Genomic DNA, 14,631 nt, shown 5'->3' on the forward strand with positions numbered 1-14,631 from the left:
AATACAAGCGGGAGACCAATTATAACCAGGGAGACAAATCCCCTTTGAACAGCTGATCCAGGGCATGGATTTGGAGGCTTATCTTCGGTCTGAATCACAGGGTCATGCCAGGGTCACCCCTAGAGCAAATCGTCCCCTTGGCTTCCACTGAGCTTACCCTGAAATGTGCAAACTGGGTCTCTTTTCCCATGGATTATGGAGCTCTTTGGTGAAGGCTGCTCATTTGATGTACTAATCACCATCTTGACATGACACAGGGGAAGAGTTTAAAAGTTTGCCTTTGTATGGCAGGGCTTCCAGCGTAGTTTCTAATTATGTCCTTACAATTGCAGATACAGGCCTGTGACTGCAAACCGGAAAAATAACCTCCAGAGAACAGGGCAGAGAGTCGCAAACTTTCACGTCCACAAATCTTCCAGGAATGTCATTTGGATGCAGATTTTGATTCAGTAAGACTCGGGTGGTGCCTGGGATTCTGCATTTATTTATTAAATTTTTAAAAAATACTTATTTATTTTGAAAGACACACAGAGAGAGAGAGAGAGAATGTGAGCATGAGCAGGGGAGGGGCAGAGAGAGAGGGAGAGAGAGAATCCCAAGCAGCCTCTGCGTTGTCAGCACAGAACCCAACGCAGGGCTTCAGTTCACGAACCATGAGAGCATGGCCTGAGCCGAAATCAAGAGTCAGATGCTTAGCTGACTGAGCCACCCAAACACCCCGAGATTCTGCATTTTTTAACAGCTTCCAGGTGATGTTGATGCTGTGGTCCATGGGGCACACTTTGAGTAGCTTACTTTATGCAGCTGGCTGGGAGCCTTTCTATTTGAGACATAATTAGTAAAATTAGTAAAAAAAAAGTTAACTACTACCCAAGGACCTCCTTTGTGCAGGTTTTCCCAACCTCCCAAACTCAGCTGGATGTTTCCTCATTTTTGCCACTCTCTGTTTAGTTTGAATCTTTATTCCTGCAGTGATCATACTGAATTATAGATGTTTACATGTCTACCTCCCAGGCCATGCGCACATAGGGGTAAGGGACACCTTCTCATTCATCTTTGAATCAAGGGCATCTAGAACCTCATCGGGTAAACAGTAGGCACTCAGCAGGTATTTACTGAATAAAAAAAATTGATAGATTAAATTCATACAACCTAAACCACCTGTATCTGTCCCAAACTTCATAAATAAGATAAAAAGGCAAATGGCAAGCTGAGACAAAGATTTGCAGTATATGAAGATATCTTAGGAGTTGTTATTGTGTCTCCCAGAAAGACATATGGAAGTCCTAACGTCCAGTACCTCAGAATGTGATGTTATTTGGAAATAGGGCCACTGCAGCTGTAATTGGTTAAGATGAGGTCCTATTGGAATAGGGTGGGCACTAAATTTACTCCAACTGCTGTCCCCATAGGGAGGAGATGACAGATACACCAAGAGAACCTTGTGATCACAGAGGCAGTGATTAAAGCGATACATCGACAAGCCAAGGAACACATGGGCAACCAGAAGCTGGAAGACACAAGGAAGGATCTCCTTCTAGAGGCTTTAGAAGGACGATAGTCATGTCAACACCTTGATTTTGGACTTCAGCCTCTACAACTGTGACACAATGAATTTGTCGTTTTAAGCCACTGAGTTGGTAGTATTTTGTTACGGCGGCCCTCGGAAATCAATACACACACAAGAAGAAAAAGAACGATTTAGTAGCAAAGGAGGCAAAGAACCCTATAGGCAGGGTTTGAAAGAATAAATCCAAATTGCCAAAAGCAAGTGAAAAATGATCAAGGGCTAATAATAAATACAAATGGAGGCAACATTAAAATTATATTTTAATTATTTATTATTACCGTATTTATTATTTCAGTTATTTTATTATTGTTTTGAGCAGTCATTTTAATTACTTTTGATAAATAAAATAGTACCATGGGGTTCAAGAGAACTGTCCCTCTTCTGTGCTTGAGCCACTGTTGTCTGTTGATTTGACCTCCAATGCATCTTAAATCTTTGCATGGCTTCTGCAACTGCCTCCTTCCAAGAACACCGTCATTGACCTTCTGGGCAACTAATTAATCTCCTAAATGGTCCTGTTACTTATGTTGCTTTATAGCAGCCTGAGGGAATTATTTATTTATTTAGATTAAAAAAAATTTTTTTTAATGTTGCGTTATTTTTGAGAGAGAGAGTGAGTAAGCACAAGCAGGAGAGGAGCAGGGAGAGAGGGAGACACAGAATCCGAAGCAGGCTCCAGGCTCTGAGCTGTCAGCCCAGAGCCCGACGTGGGGCTCGAACTCCTGAACTGTGAGATCATGACCTGAGCCAGAGTCAAAGGCTTAACTGACCAAGTCACCTAGGCACCCCTATTTATTTAGATCGGTTTTCCAGAGGGAATCTTTTAAAAAATATAAAGCAGGCCATGTGACTCTTCTGCTTAAAACCCTTCAATGACAGCTTTCATTGCAGTTATTGTGGCCCTGCCTGAGCTCTGTGGCTGCCAGTCACCGTTGTCCAGCCCCGTGGCTTCTTCCAGTTCCTTTACGGAGTTCTCTTGGGCCTGCACACTTTGCTAGTCCCTCTCTCAGAGTGCTTGTCCCTCCACTCTTTACTTTCTGGTCTCAGCTGCAATGTGTCAGTGTAACTTCCTTGGTCTGCCTCCACCTACCTTAGGTCTCATCTCGGGTGATTTATTACAGGTGGGCGTTTGCTTAAATGTCTCTCTGTGCCTAAATTGGAAATTCTGCAAAGGTAAGCATTGTACTGATTTTACTCCCTACTGTAACCCAGACTTTGGTATGGGAGACATAGCAGGCACTCAATGTATATTTGCTGACTGAAGAAATGGAGACAAATTTGGGAAAGTAAGGCCAAAGTTCTTAGAAATATGTATATCCTTTCGATCAGCAACACCACTGACCGAAGTAAGTATAATTGAATATCAGTGATATGTATAATCGAATATATAATATATAATTGGATATGTTATATATAATTGAACATATAATTGAATATGTTATATATAATTGAACATAGTTGGCACACAATGTTACATTAGTTTCAGGTGTACAACATAGTGATTGGACAACCATATATTATGCTATGCCCACCCTAAGTGTAGCTACCATTTGTCCCCTTACAACGCAATTACAATATCTTTGACCATGTTCCCTATGCTATGCCTTTCAAGACAGGAATATATTTAAAAAAAAATTTTTTTTAACGTTTATTTATTTTTGAGACAGCGAGAGACAGAGCATGAACGGGGGAGGGGCAGAGAGAGAGGGAGACACAGAATCCGAAGCAGGCTCCGGGCTCCGAGCCGTCAGCCCAGAGCCCGACGCGGGGCTCGAACTCACGGTCTGCGAGATCGTGACCTGAGCTGAAGTCGGACGCTTAACCGCCTGAGCCCCCCAGGCGCCCCACAGGAATATATTTTAAGAAAATAATTAGGGATCTGTTTTGAATCTGGTTTAAGACTAGTTACATTATAACTTAAATAAATAATAGCAAAGTAAATAATAGCACTAAAGTGGGAAGAAATACATGTCAAAAATGACGAGTGTCATAAATTATGGTTTGTCCATTAAAATAATATTATGCAGGTACTCAGCTTGATGTTGCAGAGATACATGAACTGACATAATTTCTGTGGTCATATGTTTTTGTAAAAATAAAATATATGTTATATATATATATATATATATATGTATATATGTATGTATGTATGTATTTTTAAAGTATTTATTTAAGTAATCTCTACACCCAACATGGGACTCAAACTCATGACTCCAATATCAAAGGTCCCATACTCCTCTGGCTGAGCCAGCCAGGCACCCAGGTATATGATTTATTTTTATATCATTGATGATATAAGAACACAGAAGAACGTTTGGAAAACTACATAGTCAAATGTTGGAGCACCTGGGTGGCTCAGTTCATCAAGTGTCCGACTCTTGATTTTGGCTCAGGTCATGATCTCACGGTTTGTGAGATCGAGCCCCATGTCAGGCTCTGCACCGACAGTATGGAACCTGCTTGGGATTCTCTCTTTCTCCCTCTCTGCCCCTCCCCTGCTTATGCATACTCTCTCCTCTCTCAAAATAAATAAATAAACATTTAAAAAATGTTAATACTGATTATCTTTTCGATTTGTTTTGATTTAAAAAAATTTCTTTAAATATTTATTCATTTTTGAGAGAGAGAGACACAGAGACAGAGAATGAGCAGGGGAGCGGCAGAGAGAGAGGGAGACCGAATCTGAAACAGGCTCCAGGCTCTGAGCTGTCAGCACAGAGCCTGATGCGGGGCTCGAACTCATGAACCACGAGATCATGACTTGAGCTGACGTTGGACATTTAACTGACTGAGCCACCCAGGTGCCCCCAATTTGTTTTGATTTTTTAAATTCCTTATATGTATGTTTAAAACATAATCATATTTCTTATAAAATTAAAATTAAAGTAATTAAAATTTTTACTGAGTGAGTGAATGAGTGAGACTTCCCTGGTTTGAATTTGGCACTTTTGTTTCGACAAAAAAATGAAATAAGTTGTATAATCAGAAACAGTTAGCATTCTAAGATTCCATTTAGATCTCAGACATGGTTGCTCACTTCCACACAAGCTTGTGCTGTAAAGGGAAGATGTCCCATCTGAGGGTAAGTCCCAGACCGTCACTGTTTTTCATGGTTGAAAGGTTATTCTGCAGCTTTTGTTGGCTGAACTCCTTTTTATTTTAGTTTTAAATTTATTTTTATTTTTTTTAAGTTTATTTATTTTGAGAGAGAGAGAGAGAGAGAGAATGTGCTTATGCACAAAGAGCAAAGGAGGGCAGAGAGAGAGAGAGAGGGAGAGAGAGAATCCCAAGCAGGCTCTGCACTGTCAGCACAGAGGCTGACATGGGGCTCAAACTCATGAACCATGAGATCATGACCTGAGTAGAAATCAAGAGTCGGACGATTAACCAACAGAGCCACCCAGGTGCCCCATGAACCCCTTCTTTATATTATGGGAGTTTTATTCTGTTTTGACTTTAGGTAAGAATTGAACGCAGAAACCTACAATTTCTCCTGTCGAAGGAATCCCAATACTTTGGTTGGATCCAAAAATAAATTCTACTGTGTAGACCAAATATTGTTTAGAAAAAAATGGGGTCTGGATCAAGTTTATAAAAAAAAACATATGAATACATTTTATCGTTTGAAACTTTTCACAGATAAAATCATATGGAATCTTAGAACTGTATTTCCTGAACTATCTTTCCATGAGGAGCTCAGTGACCTTAGAGCCTCTGGAGACCCTTGTTCTAACCCTGCAGAGATGAGCTGAGTTACTCCTCTATTTTTCCCTTTGGCATGGCTCCTTGGTTAGATTCAGAGGGAGCCTCTTTCATATTTATGGATGAGCACAAGATTGGTTTGTTTCACATCCCTCAAAGTCTCTAGATTTGGCTGTGTTACACTGTTTTCACCAGAAAGAACAGGTTAAAGAAACACACTACTTTGTGTATTTATGTGTGTGTAAAACACAAATGTACATATTCATAATGAACCAATAACAATATAAAATAGGGACTTTTTAAAATTTATTTTTATTTATTTATTTATTTTAACGTTTATTTATTTTTGAGACAGAGAGAGACAGAGCATGAACGGGGGAGGGTCAGAGAGAGGGAGACACAGAATCTGAAACAGGCTCCAGGCTCCGAGTGGTCAGCACAGAGCCCGACGGGGGGCTCGAACTCACAGACCGCGAGACCATGATCTGAGCCGAAGTCAGACGCTTAACAGACTGAGCCACCCAGGCGCCCCAGGGGGACTTTTTTTTTTTAAAGCTTATTTATTTGTTCTGAGAGAGAAAGAGATTTTTGAGAGAGAGAGAGCATAAGTGGGGCAGCAGCAGAGAGAAAGAGAGAGACAGAGAGAGAGAGCGAGAGAGAGATCAAGAATCCCAAGCAGGCTCCCTGCTGTCAGCACAGAGCCCAGTGCAGGGCTCCATCCCACAAACAGTGAGATCATGACCTGAGCTGAAATCAACAGTCAGACGCTTGCTTAACAGACTTAGCCACCAGGTGACCCACTTTTGTGCGATTTAAATGAGATAAGGCATTAACGTGGCATGGTGACGAGTAGACATTAATAACTGACACGTTTTGTGCTCTGTGTCCATTTTCATCAGGGTTTTTTTCCCCTTTGCATCCTCCTGGATACGTAGAGAAGTGATCAGATCCTTGAAGTTGCTCACTGAGTGTACAATGAAAAGAAATGCATCAAGCTCTCTTTTCACTAACATGTATTCTAATTCAGGCTAACTCTCTCGGAAGTCCAACCATTTCTTAATTCTCACTTAACATATTTTGGAGTGTGGGTGAATGTAAAAATTAGTACCCTCTACCTTTTTTGTTGGGATTCCTTTCATCATTTTCTTTCCATTTAAATAATGGAAAGCACTTTAATGTTTGTGCATTTTGATTTCAATTCTTCACTATTCATGTGTCTCTTTAGCTATTAGTCCCCGATTCTACTTATTTTGATAATATCAATTGTCTCAGATTTTCTGGTTTAAATATTTAGTTTCTTTCCATCTACTTTATTTATTTATTTATTTATTTATTTATTTATTTATTTATATTTTTTCAAAAACACAGCTAGCCCTGGACATGCCTGGAAGGATTCACAAGAGACAGGTAACTGGGATGACACCTAGGGAAGGGATCCAGATTAGGGATAGGCAACAGGGTGGAAGGAGATGTACCCTATTCTGTATACCCTTTTGTATCTTTTGAACTTTGTATAATATGTATGCATCACTGTTCAAAAATAACAATAAAGAAGCAGCCAGTTTGTTTGGACTTCGTAGCGTCCACCCAGTCTTTACAAGAAGAATTTGTACCTTGTTTCTTTAGTCAGTCAACAAATACCTTCTAAAAATTCCTTTTGAACAAATCACTGGCTTCCTCTGACCTTTTTCTTGAAATGCCTCAGCCCATTATTGCTTTCTTTGAGAGCAACTTTCACCTTTAGCCAAATATATAACTTGTTCATGTCCATACACAATAGCGCACCACCTCGGGCCTTCAAACACACACACACACACACACACACACACACACACACACACACACACAAGAACACAGTGACTTTGGGAAGGAAAACATTGAAACATTGCATACTGCCTTGGCCTCCCAGTGAGTGGCCAGTTTTTACAAAGCTCTCCCCACTGCTAAATTGTTCCTACGTTTGACAGTCTGGACAAGATGTTCTTTGAAGACCATTCTATTCCTTCCTCTTTAGTCCTTAGCAAGACTCTAATTTTAACCTGGAGAGGTTGTCTGGTTCCTGTCTTCTGGACTATTGCCCCCAGCTGAATAGAGATTAGTGTCTGGGAGGGGGAAGCCATTATCATATTAGTGAATTAGAATTCAGATTTTTGGTAAAGGCAAATCTTTGTAAGCTTAGAGTTTTGAAACATACTTGCAGAAATTCAAGCACATCCAAAGGAGACTGATGACAGATGTAAAGGCAAACGCATTCAGTTTTTTAAAACTCCGGAATAATTGAGGATAACGCAAAATTAAGTAATGTTCTTACTTAAAAAAATAAAATTAAGTAATATTCTTAAGGAATCATTTTGCTAATAATAATAAGTATTCTCTCTTCAGGGCCAATTATATAAATGCTAGGCCCTGTGCAAAATGGGAACGCATGGTTCCTTATGCAAAATTGTTAAGAATTTCAAGGCTGTGATGGCAGAGCTTTAAAGCAAGTGTGGGTCCTTCTGAGCCCAGGGCCTTGTGTGCCACACAAGTTGTATGCCTATAAAGTAGGTCCGTGAAGCGGGTTCTGTCCCTAGTAAGAAATTGGCATAGTGGTTAAGAGTGTAGATTCTAGAGCCAGAAGATCTGGATTTAAATTGATGCTTTGTTACTTACTAGCTAGGAGACCAAGGGCAAGTTATTTATTTTTTCTGGGCTTTAGTTTCCTTACCTGTGTAACGGGGAAACTATCACCAAAACTCACAGGATCCTGTAAGCACTGAATGAGCAAATACATTTACAGTGCTGTGAATGATTCCTAGCGTTAGTATGTGCTCAAACTATGTTAGCTCTGAATACACACATGCACACACACACACACACAAAATAGTGTTCCTCTATTGCCTTCTTGCCTGGAGGGGTAGCATCACATCTTTGAAGTCCAACACCACACCACACCCTTTTTTCTTTTTCCTTCTATGTATCGAAACAATGTCTATGTGTCCATCACAGTTGGAGTAGTTTTTCTGCTCTTTTTAAAAGAATATTTTGTTATGCATGTATGTATGTATTTATTTATTTATTTATTTATTTATTTTGTGGTTTTCTTTCTTTCTCCTTTCTTTCTTTTCTTTTCTTTCTTTCTTATTTTCTTTCTTTCTTTCTTTCTTTCTTTCTTTCTTTCTTTCTTTCTTTCTTTCTTTCTTTCTTTCTTTCTTTCTTTCTTCTTCCTTTTCCAGAGAGTGTGAGTGGGGATAGAGGCAGAGAGAGAGAGAGAGAGAGAGAGAGAGAATCTCAAGCAGGCTCCATGCTCAATGTGGAGCCCAATGTGGGGCTTGATCCCACAATCCTGGGATCATGACCTGAGCTGAAATCAAGAGTCACACACTCAACTGACTCAGCCGCCCAGGTGCACTAAGATTTTATTTTTAAATAATTTCTATACCCAACATGGGGCTCGAGCTCACAGCCCCGAGATCAAGAACTGCATGCTCTACCAACTGAGCCAGCCGGGCACCCCTCTGCTCTTTTCTAATCCAAAGAATTTGTTTATTTATTTACTTATTTATTTATTTTAATGTTTATTTATTTATTTATTTATTTATTTATTTATTGGGAGACAGAGAGACAGTGGGGGAGGGGCAGAGAGAGAGGGAGACACAGAATCCGAAGCAGGCTCCAGGCTCTGAGCCATCAGTACAGAGCCCGACGTGGGGCTCGAACTCACGAAGCACGGGATCATGACCTGGGCTAAAGTCGGACGCTCAAGTGACTGAGCCACCCAGGCGCCCCTTAATCCAAAGAATTTTAAACGTTAAGTAAAATCTTCATAATTTGCAACCTCGAGTAAAAGTCAAAAGCTTTCATTTGCCTGCGTCCTGCAGGTGGCACAGAGCATGTGCTAAAGACAACAGAATGGGGTCAGCCTGGTTTCTATTTCTTGCTCCGTTACTCGTCTATGTGGCCTCTGATAAAGCACTTCTCTATGCTTTCTTTCCACTGCACAATTAATGCTATTAGTGGAGGGTGAAGCCAAAAGCAAACATTTCTACACCCTGCTCCACTTTGATATATTTATTTAGTTATAGGTGCCATAGAAACAACAGCTAGATCAAAGCAGTAGTCATGTCTCCAAACAGTGAGCCAGTGGTACAAGAGGAGGTCTGGCCAGCTTCCAAACTGAACTCATCTTGGGGAGCATTTTCCTGAAGGGAGAAATGGCCCGTGCTCACCGAGTGAGCACAGAAACTACTGCTTGGAGCCATAGCTGGCGATGCAGAGACCAGAGCTTGGAGAGGAGCCTGAGCTGGGGTGGAATCCACACCAGTTAGCAGCTGATTGACCAAGTCCCAACCCTGGGCCTTTTCTCATCACCTAAGATGTCGGGACACTATTCTCTACCTCAGAGGGTTGTTGTAGGGATTGAGAAGACCTATGGGAAGAGGTTTTATACATCTCTTTGTATCTCCTCTCTGTCAAAATTCAAGTGAACGGCTGAGGAAGATGCGTCTGGATGGTGACCGGGAGCCAGTGCTTACCATGCTCCTTCTTCCTTCAGTAGTTCCAGAGTCTAGAAATTTCCATTTAAAGAAAAGGAACCGTTCTGTGATGTAGGATATTTATACAAAGAAACAAAAGCTGGTCATTGGCAATCACACAGACCCGGATTCTGGACCCAGCCTGGCGGCTTACCCACTGGGTAACTGTGTAAATTACATAAAACCTCTGAGCCTCCGCTTTCTGTCCTGTAAAATGGGACCAAAAGCAATGCCTCAGAGGGTCGTAGGGTTGCTATTTTACAACCAAATGAGGTAACGCCAGGTGAGGAACTTGGTAGTATACCGTGGCTGTTTAAGGATCACATTCTGAGTAGAAGGGACCAAGTTACAGTGGCAGGGGAAAGCCTGTCCTTCAAGACCTGCCCAGTAGACATGTCGCCAGGAATAATTAGAAGGGTCCGTCACTTGCAGAACACTTGCCTTGGCTCAGAGACTCAGAGAGAATTCTCCAACTTTCTTCCCTCCCAAAACAAATAGAATCGGTAGCCACTGACCATTTCCAAGAGGGCCTTTGAACACTTTCTGAAAAAGTGCTCTGTTTGGCATGGTTTTTAGGCAACATTATGCAAGTTCTAGCTGAACTGTGCCCTATAAAAACCCACTTAGGAACCTAAGGATTCTTGCGTTCAAAGTACCGTATATACATTTCGAAAATGACTGGGGTCCAAAGTAGCGCTTCTAATTTTCTCGGACCGTTACTAAGCCCTGGATTATCAGAGCACATCATGGCTGTGAAAGCGGGGGTGTCAAACCGTTTATTCTAAAACCAGCCAAGCTCAGTCTCTACGACCATGGCCTTGAAGCTGTTGAAAGACTTCTCTTCTGATAGATGGCGCTGTGATAGTCCCCTTCAGGACTGGGAGCACCTGCTCATGATGCCAGAGGCACGGCTCACGGCGGAGTTCTCTTGGGGAACCACCCTCTGTGCCAGGGAGCCTTGACAAGGTCACGTCCTATGCAGTGACCAGGACAAGGGAGGACTCAGCCCCTTGCCTGGATTTGGGACAACCCCACAATGCTCCAGAGCTCTCCGAGGGGTCTGTTGACATCTTTATTGGAACCGCATCTCTGTTCAGCATTTCCTCAAGTGAAAGGGAAAGAGAAAGTTGATAGGACCACGGCCTTGTGCTCCCAGTCTCTTGAGTTTCCTTTTTTCTGCGTCACACCCTCATGAGCAGAGGTGCTAGAAGGGCAGAGGGACAGATCATTGGCGCGGGGCACTTCACATCTCTGAGCCTGTTTATGTTAAGTGAGAGTTTTTGACTAGAGGATCTTGAAGGCGTCCTCCGACGCCAGCGTTGTAGAGTTCTGAAGCGGTTCCATTTCACTGGCCAGCAGTGAAAAGCAGCATGCCGACCGGTTGTCTGGTCAATGCGGTCAAAGCCACGCATTTCTTCCACTTGAATTTGCCTTAAACAGAGGGGAAAATGTAGGCTGCATTATTCCTAGCATGTTGGAAGCTCAGTCTGAGATTCTTAGAATTGCAAGGTACATTTATTCTTTGCTAATGATCCCTGAAGCTGATTTTGGTTTTAATCGCGTGAGACTAGCAAAGCATAGACACTCGGGTTGGTCATAACGACACTGTGAAATCAATACGGAGAAACCTTGGGTTATATGAGACTGCTACCGCTCAGTGAATCATACTATGCAATATTTCCTAAAAGATAATGGATTTCAAAACCAAACATAAATCTTCAGTGACATGTTGGCTATTTGTCATGTTTCCTGGCGGTGGAATTACAGCAGCTTCAATAAAATCCACTTGGTGGTTGAGTCGTAGATTAATATCTGATACAATCATGGTCTTAGACCACAAGAAGTAAAGTGTGGGGGTGGGGTGGGGGAGGACTGCAAGTTTGCAATTACTGTAGGGTTTTAGTGAACCTAATGCCAAACCTTGGGCCAGAAATTGCCCAAAGATTGCAAAAAAGCAATATCATGTGGGCTTTTGAATATTGAGCACTGTAAAGTGATACTATATTCTTGAAATGGTAAACATGACTTCCATATGTGGCTAAGTGTGCTCCACACTGCCAACTGTAATGCAAAGCAAATTGATTTGCATCTGTTTTGTTCACACCAGCGTTAACTCCTGGCTCCCCATTTGAGTCCTTGACACAATGTAATCGCCTCTGCATATTTCTCGACTTAGCAGAAATATTTTCCCTCTGACAAGGAAAATGAAATTGATTTTCTGATTAAATGACTTCAGTTAGTCCTTCTGAGTTAATAATGGTTCTCTGTGACAGATGAGTCAGCAACATTTATTGAGCCCCCCACTGGGCAAGAAGTATTTACAAGGTGTTACATGAATCCATAAGAACAATAACTTTGCAGCCTTCCTAACCCATCCATGCTTGGAATTAAGCAGCTATTTCTGTCCAGATGCCAGGTTAGCACCTAATTCTCTCAATGTTGTGGAGAAAGGGAAGGTTGTCTTGACAACAGTTTGGAAAAAGTCAACTGGAAAAACTAAAACTGCCGTCTTTGCGACTGAATGGAATACGGATGCAAATTCTGCTTGTAATTTAAGTCAGTATCTCAATAGATACTTCTTTAAAAGAGTGAATTAAAAACATAGGTAATACATGGGGCACCTGGCTGGCTCAGTGGTTGGAGTGTGTGACTCTTGATCTTTGGGTTGTGAGTTTGAGCCCCACATTGGATGTGGAGATTACTTACAATCTTTAAAAAAAATAAATAGAGAAATAGATAAAAATAGATAATACAATCATATGTTGCAAAAGCTACAAAAGTACAAAGGGTGCACAGAAAGGTGTCTCCCTCACACTTCAGTCCATTGGGTACCACTTCCAGCCCCCAGAGGTCTCCATATATCTTCCAGAGATAATAAATGTATAGAAAAGCAAAAACATATGTATCCTTTGTTTTCTCTCTCTGTTAAAAAACATAAATGATGGCACATTTATTGTTCTGAGTGTATTTTTCAACTGATACTGTTTCTGGAAGATCCTTGCATATGAGAACAAAGAGAAATGCTACCCCTCATTCTTTCTTTTTCTTTTAAAATTGAGATATAAATGACACATAACATTGTATTAGTCCAAGGTGTACCACATATGACTTGATATACGTACATATTGCAAAAATGATTATAACTAGAAGCTTGGACCTTTTGACCCTTTTCACCCATTTCCCCCTTCTCCCCAGCTTCTGCTGAACACCAGTCTATTTTCTGTATCTATGGATCAGATTTTAAACGATTCCACATATAAATGAGACCATGCCCATTTTTTTCTGATGACTCCCTCATATTCCATTGTGTAGGATATACAGTAATTTATTTAACCAGTTTTCTTTTTTTTTTAATTTTTTTTTATTTTAACATTTATTTATTTTTGAGACAGAGAGAGACAGAGCCATGAATGGGGGAGGGTCAGAGAGAGAGAGGGAGACACAGAATCTGAAACAGGCTCCAGGCTCTGAGCTGTCAGCACAGAGCCCGACACGGGGCTTGAACTCACGAACCTCGAGATCATGACCTGAGCCGAAGTCGGACGCTTAACCGACTGAGCCACCCAGGCGCCCCTAACCAGTTTTCTATTGATAGATTTATTTCCTATCTATATCACTAGAAACAACATGCAATGGATAAATTTGCATAAATGTCACTTTTTTTGTGGTCTAATATATTGATAAGTTATGGGCATTGGGATCACTGAGCCCCAAAGTAGGGTAATTTTTATATTTATATTTTTTTATTAAAATTTTTTTTTAATGTTTATTTATTTTTGAAGGAAAGAGAGACAGAGCACGAGCGGGGGAGGGGCAGAGAGAGAGGGAGACACAGAACCCAAAGCAGGTTCAGGGCTCTGAGCTGTCAGCACAGAGCCCAACATGGGGCTCGAACTCGTGAACCCTGAGATCACGACCTGAGCTGTAGTCGGATGCTTAACTGACTGGGCCACCCAGGCGTCCGGGTGCCTCTTGATCTCAGGGTTGTGAGTTCAAACCCCAAGTTGGATGTGGAGCTTAAAAAAAAGATAACTTTGAGTAAATCAAATGTATGTAATTTGACTTCTGGGTATATACTTTAAAGAATTGAAAGCAAGAATTTGAACAGATACTTGTACACCATGTTCAAGGCAGCATTATTTACAATAGCTAAAAGGTAGAAGCAACCCGAGTGTTCACTGACAGAAGAATGGATAAGCAAAATGTGTTATATGCATATGATGGATATTATTCAGCCTCAACAAGGAAGGGAATACGGACACAAGCTGCCATGTGGATGAAACTTGAGGACATTATACTAAGTGGTTAGAAGCCGGTCACAAAAAGACAAATACTGCATGAGTCCACTTATATGAGATATCTAGAGTAGTTAAATTCACGGAGACAGAAAGCGGAAGGGTGGTTGCCAGGGGCTGGGAGGAGGGAGAAATGGAGAGTTATTGTTTAATTGGTACAGGGTTTCGTGTTGGGAAGGCGCAAAAGTTCTGGAGATGGCTAGTGATGATGGTTGCCCAACTATGTGAATGTACTTTATGCCCCCGGACTGTTCATTTAACAATGGTTAAAGGGGTAGATTTTATGTAATGTATATTTTACCACAGTTACAAAGAGTAGATACTGAGACTTATCAAACACCTGTTCAGCATCTATAAAAAGGATCGTATACATTTTTCTTTTGGTCTAAAAATATGTTGAATTAGGTTAATAGATCACCTAACAGTGACTCATTTTTGCATTTCTCAAATCAACCCCTTTTAAATTATGGTGTAAGTCTTTCAAAATGCTGTTGGGTTCTTTGTTGATTTTATTTTGTTGACTGTAGTTAATTTCACATAACATGAAATT

This window comes from Panthera leo, chromosome A2 (genome assembly GCF_018350215.1).
Source record: "Panthera leo isolate Ple1 chromosome A2, P.leo_Ple1_pat1.1, whole genome shotgun sequence".
Lineage (NCBI taxonomy): Eukaryota > Metazoa > Chordata > Mammalia > Carnivora > Felidae > Panthera > Panthera leo.